The 20,027-nt window shown below is 34.5% G+C and overlaps 1 protein-coding gene and 1 long non-coding RNA gene across 6 annotated transcripts in view; one reads left to right on the top strand and one right to left on the bottom strand.

Annotated features, from left to right (window-relative positions):
- The window catches only part of LOC116288843 (galanin receptor type 1), a 39,746-nt gene extending 19,771 nt beyond the window's left edge, over positions 1-19,975 (bottom strand). The window contains exons 1-2 of one of the 5 annotated variants that reach the window (XM_031695686.2): positions 19,635-19,975; positions 2,374-2,500 (exon numbers count right to left, since the gene is read on the bottom strand). The gene's annotated coding sequence lies outside the window, so the exon portion shown is untranslated. Of the gene's footprint in view, positions 1-2,373; positions 2,501-14,740; positions 14,931-15,310; positions 15,343-16,085; positions 16,228-17,671; positions 17,750-19,634 lie in introns of those variants that run through there. The other 4 variants (XM_031695688.2, XM_031695687.2, XM_031695691.2 and 1 more) reach the window with 4 other exon arrangements.
- On the top strand, positions 151-9,326 carry LOC116288845 (uncharacterized). The gene is made up of 3 exons (XR_004196237.1): positions 151-220; positions 987-1,120; positions 8,788-9,326. It is a non-coding gene; the product is annotated as an uncharacterized LOC116288845 (long non-coding RNA).
- Positions 19,976-20,027: the final 52 nt, after the last annotated feature.

Here is a 20,027-nt window from a genome sequence, read left to right as displayed (position 1 = left end):
TCAAATTATTTTCAAACGTATATTGCTTGCTTTGATATGTCGTCGACTTTTAGTGTATGAGGATGAATAATTAGCGGGGGTAAACATAAAAAATTGGCGAAAACCTGTATATTGATTTCATTAAATTTTATTTTTCAAGGTGTACAAACAAATTAAAAAATTTCAAGTTGTTCCAAGTGGTCAAAATACATCGAAAGAACCCGCTTTTTGAAAATTTCAGGTCTGTAGATTGAACGTCGGTGCTCAAAGGATTCTCTGTTTCGGCTCTACTGAGGAAAACAGAGGATCCGTTGAGCAAATGTTTTTACAAACCCTTCTCCGCCATTTTATTTCAAGTAAATATTTTTTCAGTTAAACCTTTAAATTGAATCGATACCCTAAAGGGTTTCAAAGTCAGAGCACAGCACAGATATGACTCACAGATTGATTTGAAATTTAGCTAGTTAGGTTTTGCGCAGAGAGGAAAACTGGAGAACCCGGAGAAAATTCTCGAATCGAGGGAGGGCCCTAACAAAGCTTACTCACAAGTGATGCTGAATCCAGAAACCGAACCCGAAACCCCAGAGGTGAAAGGCCGAGTGTACTACCGCAGTACCTCTACTCCACCCTTGATCCCTTGATCCCCAAATACATTTATAACGTTTACTACCTCGTACACATCTGCTGTCTTCTAAATTTTCTAATTACACCACTCCTCACCCCACCTCTCTTGGTCTAATTTCTTCCTGTACCCACTCCCCCCCCCCCATCATTTGAAGAGGAGTGCTAGGTACTAACAGCGGCTAGACCGTAAACTAAAGTGAGACAAATATCTGCATTCTCTGGCGCTCCACTAAATAAACCGTCATTTAAGAATAATCATTCTTAAAATGTAGTCACAATAATCCATTAATCTATTAGTAGTTTCATCAATAAAAAGACTTTTTAATGTCTCTCTATAAACCGCAGTCTCAGGCACAGTTTTAATCCAGTATTGATCCGCATAGTGACAAGATGCAAGTCGCGGGGAAAATTTGTGATCAATTGAAGTAAAAAGCGAAGACTTCCTGTTTAAGATGAAGAGAGTGCCCCGCTCGAGCTCATAAGACCTCGACGAGTCGATTAGAATCTCCTCGCAAAGGTAATTAATTCAAAGCCATACTTTAGTATGACGTCATTAAACAAGTTACCTCAAAAGCTGAGCCGTTTTGGGCCTCATAAACTTATGAGCTTATAGTTCGCTATCTAACGCGTAAAAATATCCTTGCCGATATTAATACACTAGTGACATTAGTTCTGACATATAACTGGTCCTGGAAAATTCGACTTCGAAGCTACAGCAACATCTGCCGGAAAATAAGAATGTTTAGTTTCTTATGGTGACCACTCATCAAAATTTAAGATGAATGATTGCCAGCAAAATTGATTACACTACATTGAAGGTTTTCATAGAAATCATTTATTATGAACTGTTTAACAAATTATCATTGAGTAGACTGAAGCCTCTGGGTGCTTAATTTTGAGAAGGAAATCATTCGATTGGTTCAGTGTGAGGTCAGAGTGTTGCCGGCTTCCGTGAGAGCTACTATTAAATCGCTTAATATTTTTGCTGTTTACGTGTGTATTTCTTTATGTGTAATTCCCCCGATGCTGGCGTGAAATGAATTGAACACTGTCGAGATAACCAAGAACGTCTTAAACTACAATATCAGACAAAAGCTATTCCCAAAATACCTAAAATATCTACAAAGTAAACAAAAAAGTTCTTTGTATAAAAATATATTGCGCCAAGATTGGTGTATAGTAAATCTATAAAATGGCATCGAAATATTTGACTCATTGATTCCAATATATGTACTCGAGAAAAACTCGTTGATAAAGCTACAAGAAAACTCTTTATTTATTCTTAAAGGGTTTGTACCTTTTACTTATAAAACACTAGAATTAAAATCAAAGGTTTGGAGCGGAAAAGAATGGAAAGATATAAGAAGTTGCAGCGACAATTAATCCAATCGTGTTTGATATCAGTTCAAAAGTTTTTGTGTGCGTATTATTGCTACAAAATCAAGACCAAGTCAATTTGGTAAATATTTTTTTTGACATCTTTTTGTTCCAGCTTTAATGATATCCCAAATCGTTTCCCCTGCGAAAAAGTCATGTAAACAAAACTGCTAAAGACAATCATAATTAATATTAACTAGAGAAAAAACTAGAGGAAAAACGGCGACTTTTGGGGAGGTAATTTGGGGAAATATTTACAAGAAATGGCAAGTAAAGCAAATTTTTTCCGCCTGTAAAGTAAATATCAATTTTTGCTTACAAAAATGAATAGAATGTAGAGGTGAATTATTTCGAAGAACTAGTTTTAAGATTATTATATTTATATACACTTACCTTTATGTTTGAAGTAGCTTGAACGAAAAAGCGGTGTGGTTAGAGATGCTGATCCGAGCAGAAGATCGCTAAATAGCGAACAAACTTTTGTGTCTTGGTTCTATTTAAGACAGTACTACTGAGCGACCTGAAATGTACAAACAACCAATCAGATCGTGAATTGGAATAAATCATGTGACGGTTGTCATGTCAACGGAGGCAGCTAGCGACGGAAATGGTGACAGACGCGGGAAATTGTGGAAATGAGAACAGTACGGTGTAAATACCCTGAAAAGAGGTGATTTAGTTACTGATAATGATGAGCAAACGAAAGCTCATAAAGTAACGATAGGCTCCACAGAATAGGACTTTACTGAGTACAATAGATAGAGACATGGATACTCTTTCATTAAAGCCCACTCTAGTGCGGATTAAATTCAAAACTTTCTTGTTCAAAGCTAATCCGTACTAGAAAGCGTTTTTATACGAACAGTATAAAACAATTGCCTCAAGGGAAATTACTTTTCTAGGTTCGTTTTAGTATTGATAAGATAAATCATTGATAATAAACACGGAAAAACATACTTCTCGCAACCGTGCCAGCTCTAATTTGAGCAAAATTAAAAAAGACAGCGTTTCCAAGGTCACAAACTTCATTAAACTTCTAAATCGGCTCCTTCGTTTATTTGCCGGTTTTCTATCATTATATTTCGGCCGACAACAAAGTCTAAAAAAGTATTATCTTTGCTTTGAATAGGCTTAAAAACTCGCTAAATAAACAAGAGGGTTGAGAATATTTGAACAGGAGATTTTTGTTTCATAAGGTTGGTATAAGAAGCGTTTTTTAAGAGACTTCGAGCTGTCAGCTCGCTATGAGAATGGCGACACCTTTAGCAAACGGTCGGAAATTTGTGCCATCCTTTTGGGGCTGATATTGACGTGTTTTGGGATTTTCTCGGACGTGACTGAAGATTAACATCTAAGAGTCTATTAGGACTCAAGGCAAATCATTTTGCTGCTCCTAAATGTCTGAATTGAGAAGGAAACAAGGAAACCATGAATTCAAAACAATTTTGCTTGTGGTCGTGTAAGTGATGGATGAGTTACTTTATTTAGTGAAATTTCTTAGGATTCCAAACAAGATACGACGTAAGTCATGAGTAGAAATATGAATTAGTAAGAGACGCAGTTTAAAAAATAAGCGAATAAAGATAACGAAGTTAATCACTCGAAACACCAATGAAAAGACAATCTATCCTAGGTAATGCTCGCCAAAACAGAGCGAGCCAGTATTTTATAACATGATCTCAAATTAGCCTAGTTCATAACGATATGTTATAGATAGGAGAAAAATATAGTTTTAATACTTATATAAAATCCTATAAAAAATTAGCTCAAATTAAAGCTAAATTAATACAAATATAATTTTCTTGTTATTAATACTAAGGTCTATTTCACAATTAGAATGTGGGTATGATATAGGGTTAAGAGAATGGTTAAGATAAGTGCCCTAGTAGTGCCTAGTAGTAGTGTTCACGCAGGTACCAAGAGCAGAGAAGGTGCCATAATGTCCCTAGACATCTTGATATTATCTGCATACGTGCATGTTTTCCCTTCTATTAGGAGGATTATTGCAGAATATAACTATCTTATCATTGACTCTTTGTGTTAGAAATGGTAACAGAAAACTAGAGCTTTTTGGCTAATATGCTTTTGGATCCTTTTGCGTGAGTGCCTAGGAAAAAATGGTTCTTTCCGAAGATTTTTAAAAAATACCTCTACTTTCTTCTTTGCTCGGACAGAAATGCAGATTTATAAATTAGCGAATAAATAATCATATCAAGAAGGAAATGAACGTCAAAAAAAAAAAACAGAAAGAAAGAAAGCCAAGAAAAGAAAAGAAAAAAAAAATAAAGAAAGAAAGAAAAAAAGAAAGGAAAAAAAAAAGAGAAAAAAAAAAAAAAAAAAAAAAAAAAGAAAGAAAATTAGAGAGAAAACACACCCTGCAATAAACTTCATAATATTCCATTATCTCCTTCCCAAGTTTTTATCGATGGAACTGATAAAGCTGAAAAACCGTTAAAATTCAAAGTAAATTCGGACTCAACTCGGTATTTTTTTCTCGCCCTTTTCTCTGTTGAAATGAATGAATCGACACATCATATGAACATACATCCGGGGTCCATCTATGTCTGGTCATTAACTAAATGTTCAAAAATAAACATTACACCATGAATCATTAGTGTTAACAACTTTTGACTTCTAGTGACCTCTGCGAACTATTCCGTCTTCGCGCATGCGCGAATTTCCCTACTAATGACATTTTAAATCCAGACATTTTAACAAAGTTAGAATGTGAAATCTCTTTTTATAAACTATTCCGTTATTGATTTAATGTGTTTTTGTGGCATAATAAATGAGTGTATTTTTTTCTTATTTATTGAATGCTCGAAAAGAATGAAAACCGGCGAGAATTCTTTGCTACGATACAGAATTGCCCGTGGGACATTTCAACAGATTCCATTGGAAACTACTTATCTTTAAGTAGAATATCATTTGGACTAATAATGAAACATGACTGATAATTGTTCTTGTTCATAACTTGTTCATAAATTGAGAAAAATGCTTAACGAATGATCGAAAATCTATTTTGCATCTCATCGACTGACATGAGCGAGAACTATTTTCTTCGCTATAGGTCATCCTGCACGATTTCAGTGTTCGTAATAAAATATCTTCGCTTAGGAACTTTTAGAACAGGATAAATAACGATTCGATTTAAAAATGAATGATTCGGAAAAAAAAGGTTCTTATCAGGTTCATTTTTGGCCGCCATTAACTTCTTTTAATATGATAATCTTGGTGTATCCTAACCGGGGAAATGATATCTCTCAAGGCGAACGTCGAAATGCAACAAAACTCAAGTTCTAAATTATTGCCCTTGTACTGATGAAGTTCTATTTCCAGATCAGAGCAAAATGATCCGGTGTTTTCACCAAATATTCGTTTATTTTTTAATGTAATTATTTATTTTTTATTTGAATTGTAAGTTGAAGTACACTGAAAATTAGTGCTGTATAGATCATCATACTGATGAAAATCTCTCTCCAAAGCACATCCGACTGGAAGACGTGGGTTCCTTTTCCTGCCAAGGGCATTTGATATTTTTTCTTATTCTCTCTATCTCTACAAAACAGAATGATTTTCCCCGATATTAGTTTTAAGAGAAACATTTATTGTTTTGTTGAATGAATTAAAATAGAAATTTTGCAACTTTGAATTAATCTAAAAAGTATTGGTATTTTTTGTTGGATTATAACTAGCCATGAGCAAAGTTTTTGTTGGTCTCATTAGGATATATTTTTCATTCAGTTAATCCATTAAAGTTCATTCATTTAATGAGTTCCAAACGAATGCATTCGTAAATTAACCTGCTTTCACCTCTGTTATATTTCATTATTTATTTATCAATTATATGATATTTATTTAGTCGTTGCTGTTGTTTTTCGGGCTAGTTATGAAGGATTAAGAAGATCTTAAAACTGTCTTTAATTAGACATGTTTTTGTGCAGTTTTTGGCCTTCATTTGTAACTATTCCAGATTTCCTCACTCCATTCTATTTAACTTTCTTGTCTTTAAAAAATATTTAAATATTTACTTATTTAATTTACAAGCCTTGTTGTGAAATTTATTGTATTTTTTCCTCATCAAGAATCTATCACATAAAGATTGAAATTCTCGAGTAAGGAACTTTAGTGTCGATAAAGTATATGGACAACAAGACACGTTATTTATTCTAGTATTTGGTGTATGACTTAGCTTGAGTTGATTTTCATGATCAAGCAAACAGATAAAGTAGATTGAAAATGAAGCCTCATGCCTGAAGCAAGTTTCAGTCTTACCACTCCTTTTCCTTCGAATTTTATTAATCTTTCATTAATAGCTCTACAAGTCATGGAAGCGATCTTATATCAAAGCCTAGCATGTAATGTACGACAGACTATCTCATTATTGATCACTCATTAGTTTATTTAATAATGATGATGGATATCGATAACTCACGCGTAATTTGAAAGTGCTTCGGAACATAGATATTGCGTCTCTGATAAAGAGAACTCATTTCGCCATCTTTACAGAAGTGCGATTGTAGATCAGATTATCGTAAATGTTCTTATTTTTTCGTGAAAATAACTAAGGTAAAGTTAAAGTAACTAGATTTAACGTTGGGGCTGAGTTCTTTCCGCTGTAAATGAGAAGCCGATGGTACGAATCTTACACCGCTCTCCGTTTTAAAAATATTTTAAAGCCAAAAATACAGGAATTAGAAAGAAGTCAAAAAAAGAGTCTAATAACACGAGGTAATGAACTACAGACTTTTCGCAATGCCGCAATTTAGTTCTCTCTACGCATGCGGGTATTAATACCTTATCAGGTAGCGTTGAGCTTGCATTAAAATGGACACTTTTCTGTATCAAAAATATTTTTTTAGGGCTTTTATTGTCAAGAACGACTGCGTATTTATATAGGCATGATTTCTGCTGGTCTCTAAGACATAGTTCGTCGTCGCCGGGAATATCACGTACCGAAAATGGAGTCAGAATTAGTTTTATGTAAAGTTCTATCGGTCATTCGGAACCCGATTGACTTCGACAGTTATCACAGCTCGGTCGAATATTTGACTTATCTGATCGATTATTTGGGAGAATTTTGTGATGAATGATATTAATTCCAAAATATGAATTTCAAATGTTAACTGCGAGTGATGAATGGTTTGCGAGGAATGTTAAATTAGGCACCCGGAGAAATGAGACGCTAGTCTACACCTAAAGGGATTGAAAAGCCCAATCAAGAGTCATTAGCTTTTGAGTGTATTTTTAGTTAAAATATATATAACTAAAGGGCTTTAATTACTACAAATTTAGGTAATTAAGAGCTTACGATCCAGACATCGGCGTTTCATATGTATCCAGTTCGTGTCATTCTACCGACGTAGCTTACTGATCATTGCTAAATGTAAAGGTTTATTTATTGGAGTCAAGTTAAATGAAAGGAAATAGAGCTGGGATGTTTTGAAAAACTCGTTTATCAGATTAAACAGTAACTACCGAAACAATACAAAAATAGCTTCTAAGAAATACTATGTTGAGGAGACTTTAAACAATCTATAATTAAGTTCGACGTTTGACCTTGGTCTTACTAACACTTTTTCTAAAGCGATAACTTTGAACAATTATGGCCTAATTTCTGATACAAAACAATGTTGTAACTTTTCGACCAATCACAGCGCGCGTAGCACTTATTCAAAATATCTTTACAGATCTCAACCCACCAGCAGTTGTTAGTTAATATGATTTGTTAATCTCGTTAATCTATTAGTATATTTAATTTTATCGATGTTTTTATTTAAGAGTGGTGATTGTTTTCTATATCAACACGGCAGTTCCATGCCTATCGGCATCTCTTGATCAGTAAAACCAATCTATAGATCGATCAAGAAAGAAATGAATTAAAGCCGATTTGGATAAAAGTTATAGTGGATTAAAATTTTGCAGTTAAGTATACTTTACGAGTACATCTTTTGAACTTACTAAATCAAACTTGGGTAGCTGACGAAGACTCAGGTCAAACGTCGAACTTCACATGAGCCGAACCTAATTGAAACGATGGATAACAAGGTGTTCTTCCTTGATGTCATTAGGTTCGGCTTGTGTGAATTTCGACGTTTGACATACACGCACGTTATTTAGAAAACAAAAAGCTACTTTTGATCAGCTCCCCTGCATTTGGTCACTTGTTTTCTCTAGCTTTTTTATACAATATTATATAAAATAGAGTATTACGAAAAAAATTCTTCTTCTGTAGTTGAATTCGTAGTGTATCTTCCGGCAAAGAAAAAAAAAAGGGCCACAGAACCAGGGAGTGATCGTTTTCAGCGTTGTTGATAAAGAAAAAAATACTGCTAAAGAAAATGGCACGTAGTTTGAAATATCAAAAATAACACTCGGAGCAAGAGAGAGTATATTTTTAGCAAGTCGTTTGGTTTTGCTCCATGAAGATAATCTTGTTAATCATTTCCTGTTAATTTTTAATTGAACCTTTAGAAAAAATTAAGTCAAATCAAAAGATATAAAAAGATAACACGAAGAAACTTATAGCTATGTAACACTAAACTATCACTAATAGAATAGGGCATCAACGTATCCTCTTTTATTCGATTTCAAATTCTTATCCTTACCAAATAACTCCCTTTTCTGTGCCCAATACTCCGTTTTACAGTTCCGTTCCAAGCCGAGCCTGGAGTTTCCGCGCATGATAAAAAGTATAGTTTTGCTATGCGCGGAAACTGCAGCCTCGACTTGCAATTATTATTCATAGTCACTCTAACGGAACCGTAAAAATAGAGTATTGGCAAATGGCAATTGTTTCATCAACAGATGAGGCTTGATATTCGCCGTAAACGTTCAGTGATACTATCGAAATATACAGTATTATGCAGACAAAGAACCGACAAAGAAACAGTTTCTATGAATGGTATATATGAGAAATTTGCCTGAAAATGGACTGAAAGTTTTAAAGTATTTTTTAAATTAAAATACTATGTAATTCTTCTGATTTTTATAAATTGTAATCCTTGTGATTTTTTAAATGTGAATTAAAAATGTCAACGACAAAAAAGAAAGAAACCGACACACGTTTTGCTGTTAAATTTTAAGATATTTTGTTTATCGCATGGTCACGTGGTCAAGGATTTGACAGTGTCTTGCATTGAAGTGGCTTTTTGACGTCTACAATTGGTATTATTTATTATTCTGATAAAAAGACGACAAGTATTAATCTTTCTTACACTATGAAGACTAATACCTGTCTACAGAAAGAAGACTACTCAAACTCACGTCAAACATATTTGACAGCTTTCACTGAGTAAGAAGGAAGCCATTTAAGTGCCGAGAACATTTTGATGACAGTTGAACAATACTACGACTTATACAATTTATTTAAGTTAGTTACATTTTCCTTTAAGATAATAAAAATGTTATAAACTTAAATGTTTTTAAGGAGTAGTCTTCCTTTTTATTTTAACTTCTTTTATTGTGTTTACTTTGCAGTTTTTTATCGTCTTAAAAATCATGTTACTAACATTAACCCGTGATCTAATTTAAAATCGCATTATCCGGAATGGAATTTCTTGTCAAGGAAATGGTGTCAGCGTCTGGTTCTAAGACAATGACGGCAGCGGCGACCGCTGTCAACTGAAGCCCTATGCCACGCATGCTCAGAAAAGCGGGGAAAGTAAAGTGGAAGAATAATATACATGTAGCTATGTCTAATTAGTTTTTCTTGATCTGTATAATAACGAATAATAATAATAATAATAATAATAATACAATATTATTACAATAAGGAATATTGTTGTTGATAATATCCATGAGAAGCGTGGCTGTCGTAGTAATGAAAGTGCGCACCTGTTTCCTTCGTTGGTTTCCTAACTAGGGGTGTGTGAGAGAATAGACCTAATACACTGTTTTCTCATTTCAGACCAATAGCCCACCTCCGATATATGCTTCGCTTGTCACGCACAAAGGTTTCAGTATGAGGCTACGTGCTAAATTAAATTTATTCTTACCGTCTGTCACGAATGACTGAGCATTTAGCACGTAGCCTCATACTGAAACCTTTGTGCATGACAAGCGAAGCATATTTCAGAAGTGGGCTATTGTCATTCCCTAGAGTAGAGAAGACACATGAATATGGATACAACTCAAAGAAAGATTCATATTCTAATGAGTGACACTTGGTCTGAAATGGGCAAACTGCATTACGCCCAAGGACACTAGAAAAAACGTGTGCATTTCAGCACGTTTTCTAAGAATTTAAAAGAGTTTGAGTGAGAAAATGAATGTTTGTTTTCTCCGAGTATACAAAAGATTTCGCGAGTATACTTTTGTCAGACCAAGATTCTGTATTAACAAACACAATATGAAAGAATTAGCCTGAAGTTACAAGCATGTACACTAAGTTGTTCTTTTTTTTTAAAGTCCTTTTATTAACGTATTTTTACGATAGCATGAAGAAGTTTTGACTTATTTGCATACTGATTTAGAGCATGCGCAGACGAGTTCCACTCGTGTCTCGCCCAAGTGGTTTTGGTCCATTGTGTTGACTTTCGTTATTCTCCACCGAGTTTCGGGCAAGAAGTTTGTATAATTCTCCTTTAACCAGTTTTAGCTAGTTTTAATACTTCATTAAAAAGTCAAGTCTATCTACACAATCAACCCCCCAGGTAGAAGTCATTAATGCCAGGATATGACAAACAACTTTCTCTATTGCTTTCCCTCTTTCTCATCGTTCAAGGCCCAATTGACAAACAAGAAGGAAAATTGATTCGCTGCGAGCAAAGGTTGTATTTCCCCTTCGTAGGGCTGAGCGGCAGACTGGTCGGGGGGAAAAAGTCTTTTTCCCCCGACCCAAAGCCATGCAGAACGGGTACTGAATTGATTGAGTATATAATAACTCATCTTTAACAGAGTGCTGCAATTTTTTCCTAATAAATCCTACCGTGAACTTTATCACTAACCAACCAATTTCGTTATCAGACAATTTATCTTCAAGAGAGGCAAGATAACACATGCATTTCATCATTTTTAGTAAAATATGGAAAGGAGTGATTTATTGAAGTCTCATCTTTGGAATTGTTTTTTCAATATTAGGCATGTATAAAGGTAAAAGTGATAGAATAGTAAATATCTTATCATATTGAATGAGAGAGCAGTTCGTTTGCTCATTATCGTGACGTTATAACCATTAAATTCGTGGAAAAAGCTTCACTGCCCTTTACTAATATGATATGTTTTTCATATCGATTAGAGAGCTACAACAGCTGCACACGCCTGTCGTCTAGAAATTTATTATTTGTGAATGAGGAGGAATTGGCGATTTCTCAAGTTCGTATATGAGTTTGCCGATTGTCTAATATTCTATTAGGTCAATGTTTATGGCATGGGGGATAGAGCAAAGGCAGGGGGAGGGGGAGGGGAGAATGGTCTTTAGACAAATGGAAGGGGATCAAAGAGGAGGACTGACACAACAACGAGAACGTAGCAATCACTAGTAGAGGTATCATAAAAAAGACGTCGAGGTGGGGGTTGGGGCGTGGGTTGGAAATCAGTCAATCATTTTGACTTCGCAACAAAGTGATCTTCCGCGCCCCACAGGCAATAGATAGTGACTGGTCCCTAAGACAGAAGAGGTTAATTTTCTTTTCTTTTGATAATGTTGAATAATTTGTATTATAAACCAAAACGTTTCTTTAAAAGATTATATTACAAAACTTAAAATTACGCAATGACTTCAGTGACGTCATACAGAAAAGTTATGACGTTATACTGAGTTTGCAGTTTTAATTATCTGCCCTTTTGTTGGCTTCCAAATAGAGCTAGAAAACACCTTGTTTTAGCTAGAATTCTTTTCGAAACTGTTCGAGTCTTTTTTTAAAGATTTGTTCTCGTAGCGGGCAAGCTGCAAACTAGTTGTTACGGTATTAGCAGTGTACGATGATGAAAGATAGGTGAGAGGTTGATCAGAGAGACACAGAATAAAAAAGGGCAAGGAAGACGGGAAAAAAAGAAAAGAAAAGAAAATGAAAGAAAATGGACAAATGGAGAGAAGACCAAGAGAACGGATGGATGGATGGATGGATGGATGGATGGATGGATGGATGGATGGATGGATGGATGGATGGATGGATGGATGGATGGATGGATGGATGAAGCGAAGAAAAAAGTGAAAGGAAAAAGGATAGAAAGAAAATTAAAGAAAAAAGAAACAAAAAAAGAAAAAAAGAAAATAGCGAATTGAACCGGGAAAAAAGCAGCTGAATGAATGAAATACCGTTTACTTAGCTCACACTCATAACCACAGGCTAATGGATGATCTCTATTAACCTTTTTTTTTTTTACAATGAAACACTCTAAGTGAGTAGAATCTCATCTCGGGGTTGATTTACCCTCTGGGCAGCCCGTAATGCCTTGCTAAAAGACACATCGTTAAATGCGGCTACCACATACATTACTAGACTGAAAAGTGAGTTAATTTGAAAAAAATACGAAAATCGAGCACTATTGTTTCGGAAATGCCATAGATCGAGTGATGAGGTTCTATGCGTGTTATTTGGAAGAAATAGTCAAAAAAGAGGAAAACAGCAAAAGATGTAAAAATCAGTAACAGGAAAAAAAAAAACAAGGCAAAAATTTAGGAAGTCAATACTGATAAGACAAACAGGAAGCAAGAAATTGGTTGGGAAGGAGAACGAGGGGAAAGACGGAGGAGAAGAAGAAGAAGATGATGATGAACAACAATAACAACAACACAAAAACGACATTAACAACAAGAGTAGAACAAGCAGGTGGAAGAAGAAGAAGAAGATGAAGAAGATGAGGATGCTGCTGATGATGATGGCACAGAGGAAGTAAATAATCAGTTTACTGTGAAGAAGGGTTAAAAATAAGAGGGAGAACGCTTAGAAGAATAATAACAAGAAGAGCGAGGAGGGACAAAGAAGGACCAAGCTAGAAAAAACAGTCGAAAGCCTTTCAAGAAAACTGTCTACGCTAACGCAATAAATAGAATATTATAAACTTGTTTGTCATCTCTATTCTCGGTTTTAAAATAACCTTTCAAATTATCACAATATACTTACAGACAAAATGCGAAAAGACGTCTAATAGCAAACCAGTTGACCAGATGCCTGCTTTAAAAATTCTACCTCAGCGAGCTATGACCTTAACTTAGTCGGCGCAAACCTGTGTTATTCTTAAAGAATAATGAATGTAGTTTTTAGAATTGTTCTTGTCACTTCTCTTTCTGTCATACACCTCATAAATGAGGCCTTAATGATGATAGCCGACTCTTTTACTGCATTAAGTATTTACCCGCAAAGAAAGACTACGACTACTCTACTGAATAGCTTAAGGACAACTTCATAAGTATAAAGTAAAGAAAAATTGCGATGTGTCTAATAAACGAATTTTGGGGCAAGACGTAATTGCTCCAACGAGGACTCAAGCCTCTTAAGTTTTCTAATTAAAATCAATTAAATTAGTTTTTAATAGCTTGGATTTGTTTGTCTTTTTTCTTATTCTTTCTTTAGATTTTTAATTCTGTTTTGCTTTCTTCGGATAGAGATGGTTATTTAATGTTAACTAGTTTTGTCAAAAAAGAGTTGGTTTTCTGCATTGAAAAAAGAGTTCCATAACGAGTACAAATTTTCAACAACAAAAAAAAATAATTAAAAGATGAAAAAAAGATTGAAAAAGATTGAAAATGAAAAAAAAAAAATCAAAATTCAAACCGTATAGTCGATGCAAATAAGTTCTCTTTGGCTTTTAAAAAAAATATATGCGCAAAAAATAATACCAAGACTTTATAAAAGTGCTTCATTGATGAAAAGATTATATAATGAAAATTCTAGGTGGCAGAACTGCTTTTAAATGGTTTTTTCGCCTGTGAACCAATGAGAAAGCCAGAAATGAGTTATCCTATAAAGCAATCAAAAATCTCGAAAACGTACTTGAAAGGTATGATATTATAATTATAAAGCTCCTGTTCTGGTTTCTTGGCCCGTTAAGTTTCTTAAATCTGGATGAACGCGCAACCTTGAAAAAGGGTATTTTGCAAAGCACAAAAAAATACAGCTTCCTCAATGGTTATCATAATAATAAACTTGCAAATAACACTTCAAATCGTACCGTGCACCTACTTCATCTATCTACGCCAGCACAAGGCTCCGCCTCTGTACTCTGTCGTGAGCAGCGCTCACTGCTTCCTCAATCGTAGTGAATGTCTCCTTCAGGTCTCTGACTAATTCACCGCCTTTTTCCAACGCATAATTACAAACTAAATTAAAGGTTAACACGAAAACTTTTAACACTCACATATTTATTACCATTTTTCTTCGGACTTCCTGTTTAACTACTGTTATTGGAAATATATAATGAGAGAGTGCTGACGTCTTTAACAGGTACGTTTGACAATCATAACAATCGTGACATAGCAGCTGTTTTGGATATCCGCTGTATGACCAGTAAGTGAGGTATACGTATACTCATACTCGAGCCGTTCTATCCTGCCTGTTTTTCAACTCAGTGCTTTTGTCTACATGAAAAGAGAGAGAGAGAGAGAGAGAGAGAGAGAGAGAGAGAGAGAGAGAGAGAGAGAGAGAGAGAGAGAGAGAGAAAGCTATTCACATTGAAATCCAATAAAGGAGTTGTCTTTTAAAACCTCGAGCTTCCCCAGTTTCCTTACGTTCAGCATATAGATTTAGCGTTAACTTCCTTAACCTCCATATCAATTGCAAATTTATCATTAATCCTCTTGTCAAATAAATTTTACCTTTTTTCCTAGGCATTGTTTATGCCAGAGATATGCATGTAGGAGTTTCCTTGTCTAATAGTGTCATTCTCAGGTTAATTATAGGCAACAAAAAAACGACTTTGAGCAAGAACAACAGAAGAAGCACTGAGCAGCAGGGGCAGAGACAGCCAGCAACATGATAACCAGAACAGAAACAGCAGCATAACTTAAATATTTAGTATTGTATGTTATTTTTCTTATATAGTTCTAAACCCCTTGGGGAGTGTCTCGCATGGTTACTCCGCACGTCCCGTTCGCGCCCCACCCTGGTGGGTTGCTACTTTAATTATTCCAGTCTTAATTTCACGTCACTCTATTTGTTAATGTCATTGTATTTCACATTTGTTATTGTATTTTCTTCATCGTGTAAATAAGTGGTATTCCCAATAAAGTTGTTTAAAGAACCCTCCGTCGAGCCGACCCTTTAGGACCTCTATCGCAATGCTCAATGGTCCTATCATACGGTAAGAGCAAGCCAACCTCTACGAGCGATAAAGTAATTCCGTTACTAGGGACTCCTCGCTTTGAACTAACATTATAAATTCATACCTCTAAGCAGAAGATTCTAGATAGTGACGGCAATATCTATACCATGCAAAAGGAAGAAATGAACTATTTGTTATTTGTCTTGTTTAAGCCTAGGAAATAAAAGGACAGAGGCCTAAATACCCGGATGATGTTTTCTGGCCAGTCATAGCCTTGCGTATTTATCCTTAAATGGCTTCCGGTGTCAGCCAATCAAATAGCGAGAAAAATACACATCGTCCAATCAGGACACGAGAATGTTGTCGTCATTTTAGAAATAAAATAGATATGGTTTGCTTCGCACTTTTATGAAAGTTTTCGGCACTGGTAAATATAATCACAACAAGAAAATGACTTTCGATTTTATCAAAAAAAAGGGGTCATGTTTACACACATACCTCGAGAAATTTGGTATGTCATTGCATATGCCTGGCCTATATATTTTGAAATTTGGTCAGTATCCCGACCCTTTTTTTTAGTATATTTTATTATAATATCTGGAGAGAGAGAGAAAGAAGGAGAAATCACAACGCCCATTTTTTTAATTAAAACTTGTAACTGATGATATAAGTTATATTGAAAGAGTTCATGAAGAAACCTGTTCGAAACCGAAAATTAAACTTCAAATTACCTAGCACCTCAGGTCAATCTAGTATCACAAACATAATTGTTTTTCAAGACACAATGCGATATTTTTCAGTTATGAAAAAAGGCCGATGTAAATCTTGAAATTTATTGTGTTTCACCAACGTGAAACAAAACAAAACAATAACGAACAAAAAAAGAAAGGAAAACAAACCTTTTCAATTCGTAAGGTTGCTGGCCTTTCCATCTAGACTTGATCTATACTTTCCAGGTGGAAAAACGTCATCTTCCATATCGTGTTCAAGTGAGTTATGGCTTCAAATCCCTGCTACCTTTTTTATAAGGTTCAGAAAAATATAGAGCTAAATTCCTCACGACCGCACTAAAGTGCAGTAACGTTCCTTCCTAGCTTACAGAAAACCACAGTGAAAAAAATAAATCCTGTGTCTTTGAAGGATTTCTTTTTATCTTTTAAAACTAATGAACTGAATGAGTCTGATAGTGCACAGAAGGTCAATTATCCGTTTTAAACTTGCTCATATATATCTTTTTCGGTAGATGTTTATACCAGATAATCTTGATTAACTAGAATAAGAAAACCCAGATTGGAGGAAGGTATGAAATTGCTGGTCTTTAAGTGCTCCAGCTCTTCAGCTTTGGAACAAAATTACAAAATCATTATCTAGATGTTCGACTTCGGGATTTAAACTAAACGGTAAATGATTTATCATTGACAGAGTTTATTGAATTTATCTTTTCAGAAGAACATAAACAACTGCTGCGATTTGATGAAAATATATCTAATAACAGCCCAAAAAAATTAGTGAGAACAAAACTTCAATATATCAGACAAAACAATTTTTTTAGAAAACCGAATTGGTTTACAGTGAAGAATATATATAATATGTTTAATCTTGAAAAAAAATGAGATAAACCGATACTGGTCGAACTAAGTGATATTTTGTCGCGAAGAATGGTGCCGGATGATTGATAAAACAACAATGTGAATTCACTACGCAGATCTTTGAGGAAAGAAAGACGACTTGTCGTTAGAATTATTCGACCGTGTGCGAGTCAAGTTTTTCCTGGATTATCTTATAAAATGTCATACATTCTTTTCTATTTTATATTGGAGCTACGACGAAGTCAAATGTGGGTAGTAAGTAACTATAGTTAAACTTGGGTAATAGAATTTTAAAACTTTCTCTGACTGCGAAAACCTGAACAAAAACCTTAAAAATCCAAAGCCGACTTTTTTCATGATTTAGCAATAATTCCTACCCACGTTCCTTGCTTTTAGTGCAATCAATAGAGCATAAATAAGAGAGGGAAACTTCTTAAGATGGCTGACTACTTTGGTAAATAATAAACAGAAAATTGAAACTCTTTTAACCTGAAATTTAATGCTGATTTCAAAAATACAAAGAAAAATGGGGTGTCCCGAGCTTGTTTTTGAGATCATCACTGAATGACATGCGTTTGTACAATGTTGAAAGAAAATTAGCGAAAATCACGCTCTGTACAAAAAATATTATAAAAACTAAGTAAGAAACATGAGCAATTTTCTCCGAACACGTAACTTACACTATATTTATAAAATGCTGATAAAAGTTGTTTTAATAAACTATTGTAGAAAATGAAAAAAATTTTTTTGTTCAGGTACGTTCTACCAGAGTTTTAACTCTGGTTCTACGGTGTGTAAGTTATCGTAAAAATTGAGCACAAAACAAACAGAACGATTTTTTACATTGTTCTAATAAACAGAATTGCATTTAACTTTGAAAAATAATGGGATCTTACCTGTCATTCCGGAAAATAACAAAAAAGTATAGAGTCCCGTGCAAAATTTGAGGGTTTTGCTCTCTCGAAGTTCAAAACGTGTATGGTTCTTTCGCGCGCGTGCGCTTTCCGTTTTGTTTTTAGTGTTCAAAGGAATAAACGGATAAGAGCGCACGTGTGCAATTTGATGACTTACGGAAGTAGGGTAAGGCGAAACTTAAACTGCATTCGGTAACTGAAAATAGCCCAACCGGGAATTTCCATTACGTGTACGTTATTAAGAAGTTCCCCTCTCTTATTTATGCTCTCTTGGTGGCACTTTATCGAGGACTTTTTTAATGACATTTCACAAAATTCAAAAAATATATTCGGGCGGGGATTTGAATCCAGCGCACCAATCTGATTTCTGTGTATTGAAGCTGCGGCTAGACTATAATTATTAGACTGTTATTCAGTTTTCATTATTAAAAGTGAAGAATGAGAGCTTTGAAAATGTAATACGTGGAGAAAAAGGTATTGCAAAACGCTGAAAATGTTATTCAGGTTCAGTGATTAAGATTTTTTTCTATGTACTTATGCGGTTATTCTTTTAGAGTTGACATAAATTTGTTGTCTGATGCAATAACTTAATTATTAATAATCCTTAATTTTAAATGCTAGTGACATATGAAAGTAGGCATAGAAGTTATTTTTGGACGTCTTGAGAGAGTTGTTTTCGAGACAATAACTGGGATTTCAGGAATTAATGAAAATTAAACTTATTGAGCGCGGGCTTTCTGCTCAGTAAAGTATTTTTGTGTGTTGCCAAATTAAAAGCTTGATATTCTTTTTTATTCGTTTGGACAGTTTTTTTTGCAATGTCGCTTTTTAAAAACTGGAGACGAAAACCCTTAGTTTTATTAATTAGTTATTTTGGGTTAAATTGCTAAACTTTTTAGAAAAAACAATCTTTGTCACAAAACGAGGGAAAATAATAAGAAGCATTTCAAGTAAATGAGTTACAGCGCCTTTTTCATGATCATGCAGTTCTGAGTAACTTTGTCAACAACAGCAACAAAAAGTAAAAGAAACCATGCAAAAAAAAAACTGCATCAGTGAACTAGTCTTTACCAACACTATGGTTGGTACAAATAATATTAATGTGGGCAAAAATTTCTTGAGAATATTTTGAAAAACCAAGAATAATCTCGCCAGTCCGAACATTACAAAATTCTGTAGCCGAGTCAGTTTTGCAAAATGTTAAATTAAATCATAAATTTTTTTTTTTTTTAAATTATTAAGCTGTTTTTTTGTTTTGTTTTTTTTGTTTTTTTGAGTTAGTCGAATCCCGAAAAAGATGTTTTCCATAGTTGGCAAGTAAAATTATCCCCGACATTAAAAATTAAAATCAAAACTGTCATGCCGCGCGAAAATAAATAAACAGTAGCTCCTCGGTACAAATCATGATGGTGTTTTTCAAAAGAAAATATAAACATTCATAAAGATTTTCAATATTCTTGACTATTATTTTTTTGTGGGGAAATCTGGAAATATTCTGGATTCTTAGTATTATAAATAAAAAAAGTTCAAATGACTTCGAAAGTTCTAAACTCATCAGTTCAACTGTCTCGCACATGTGAACTTTCGGTATAACTTTATTTCGTAGCAGTTGAATTAAATTTAAAAAGCAATTTAATTTATCTGAGAAGAAAGACAAGATATCTTGGTTTAAATGGCATAGATAGAGTCTATCTTATGTATTTACTTTACTGCAACGTTTATTATAAATTGCAAGTGGGCTTAGTCACTCGTTAACCTTGAGAAGCAAAGCAGCTCGCATTTTCCCATATGAATTTTCGCTTTTCACAAAGTTCTAAGGATACGCACTGACATCAAGTTCAACCAAAACTAATAGTTAAGATTTTTTTTGGTGTTGTAAAAGCCATACAAGCTCAGTCCCAAAACAATTCATAAAAACTTTGTAAACTATAAGTAGACTGCTTACCGTTATCTTGCTACAGTTTGTAAGGGGTTTTTCTTGTTATCTGATATCATCTCGTACCCTTTCCGTCCTTATACAGCCGTAGTTCTGTTTTATCTTGTAGGAATGGCTTCTTTTACGTTTGTTTTAAATTCATCTGCAAGTTTTGTAATATTTTTTCCTAGAACTCATGGTGTGCACTGCGACGGGGTGCCAAGTTTAGCATTTATATCGTGTAAAGTTTGCATGTTTTCATAGATTGGCTGAATATTCTCAGCCAATCAAAGGTGAGCTAGTGACGAATCACATGATAGTTTGCAAGAAGCCGCCAAAAATAATTCACGTGTACTTCCGCGTGGGTGATATAAACATGCCTTAAAGGTGTAAAGGCACAAGAAAAGCAAGGTTGGAACAAGG

The sequence above is a fragment of the Actinia tenebrosa genome, unplaced genomic scaffold (genome assembly GCF_029948245.1).
Source record: "Actinia tenebrosa isolate PJP-AT-01 unplaced genomic scaffold, QUT_ActTen_1.0 PGA_scaffold1__47_contigs__length_23844297, whole genome shotgun sequence".
Classification (NCBI taxonomy): Eukaryota; Metazoa; Cnidaria; class Anthozoa; order Actiniaria; family Actiniidae; genus Actinia; species Actinia tenebrosa.
This window is presented reverse-complemented; position numbering and strand designations above follow the sequence as displayed.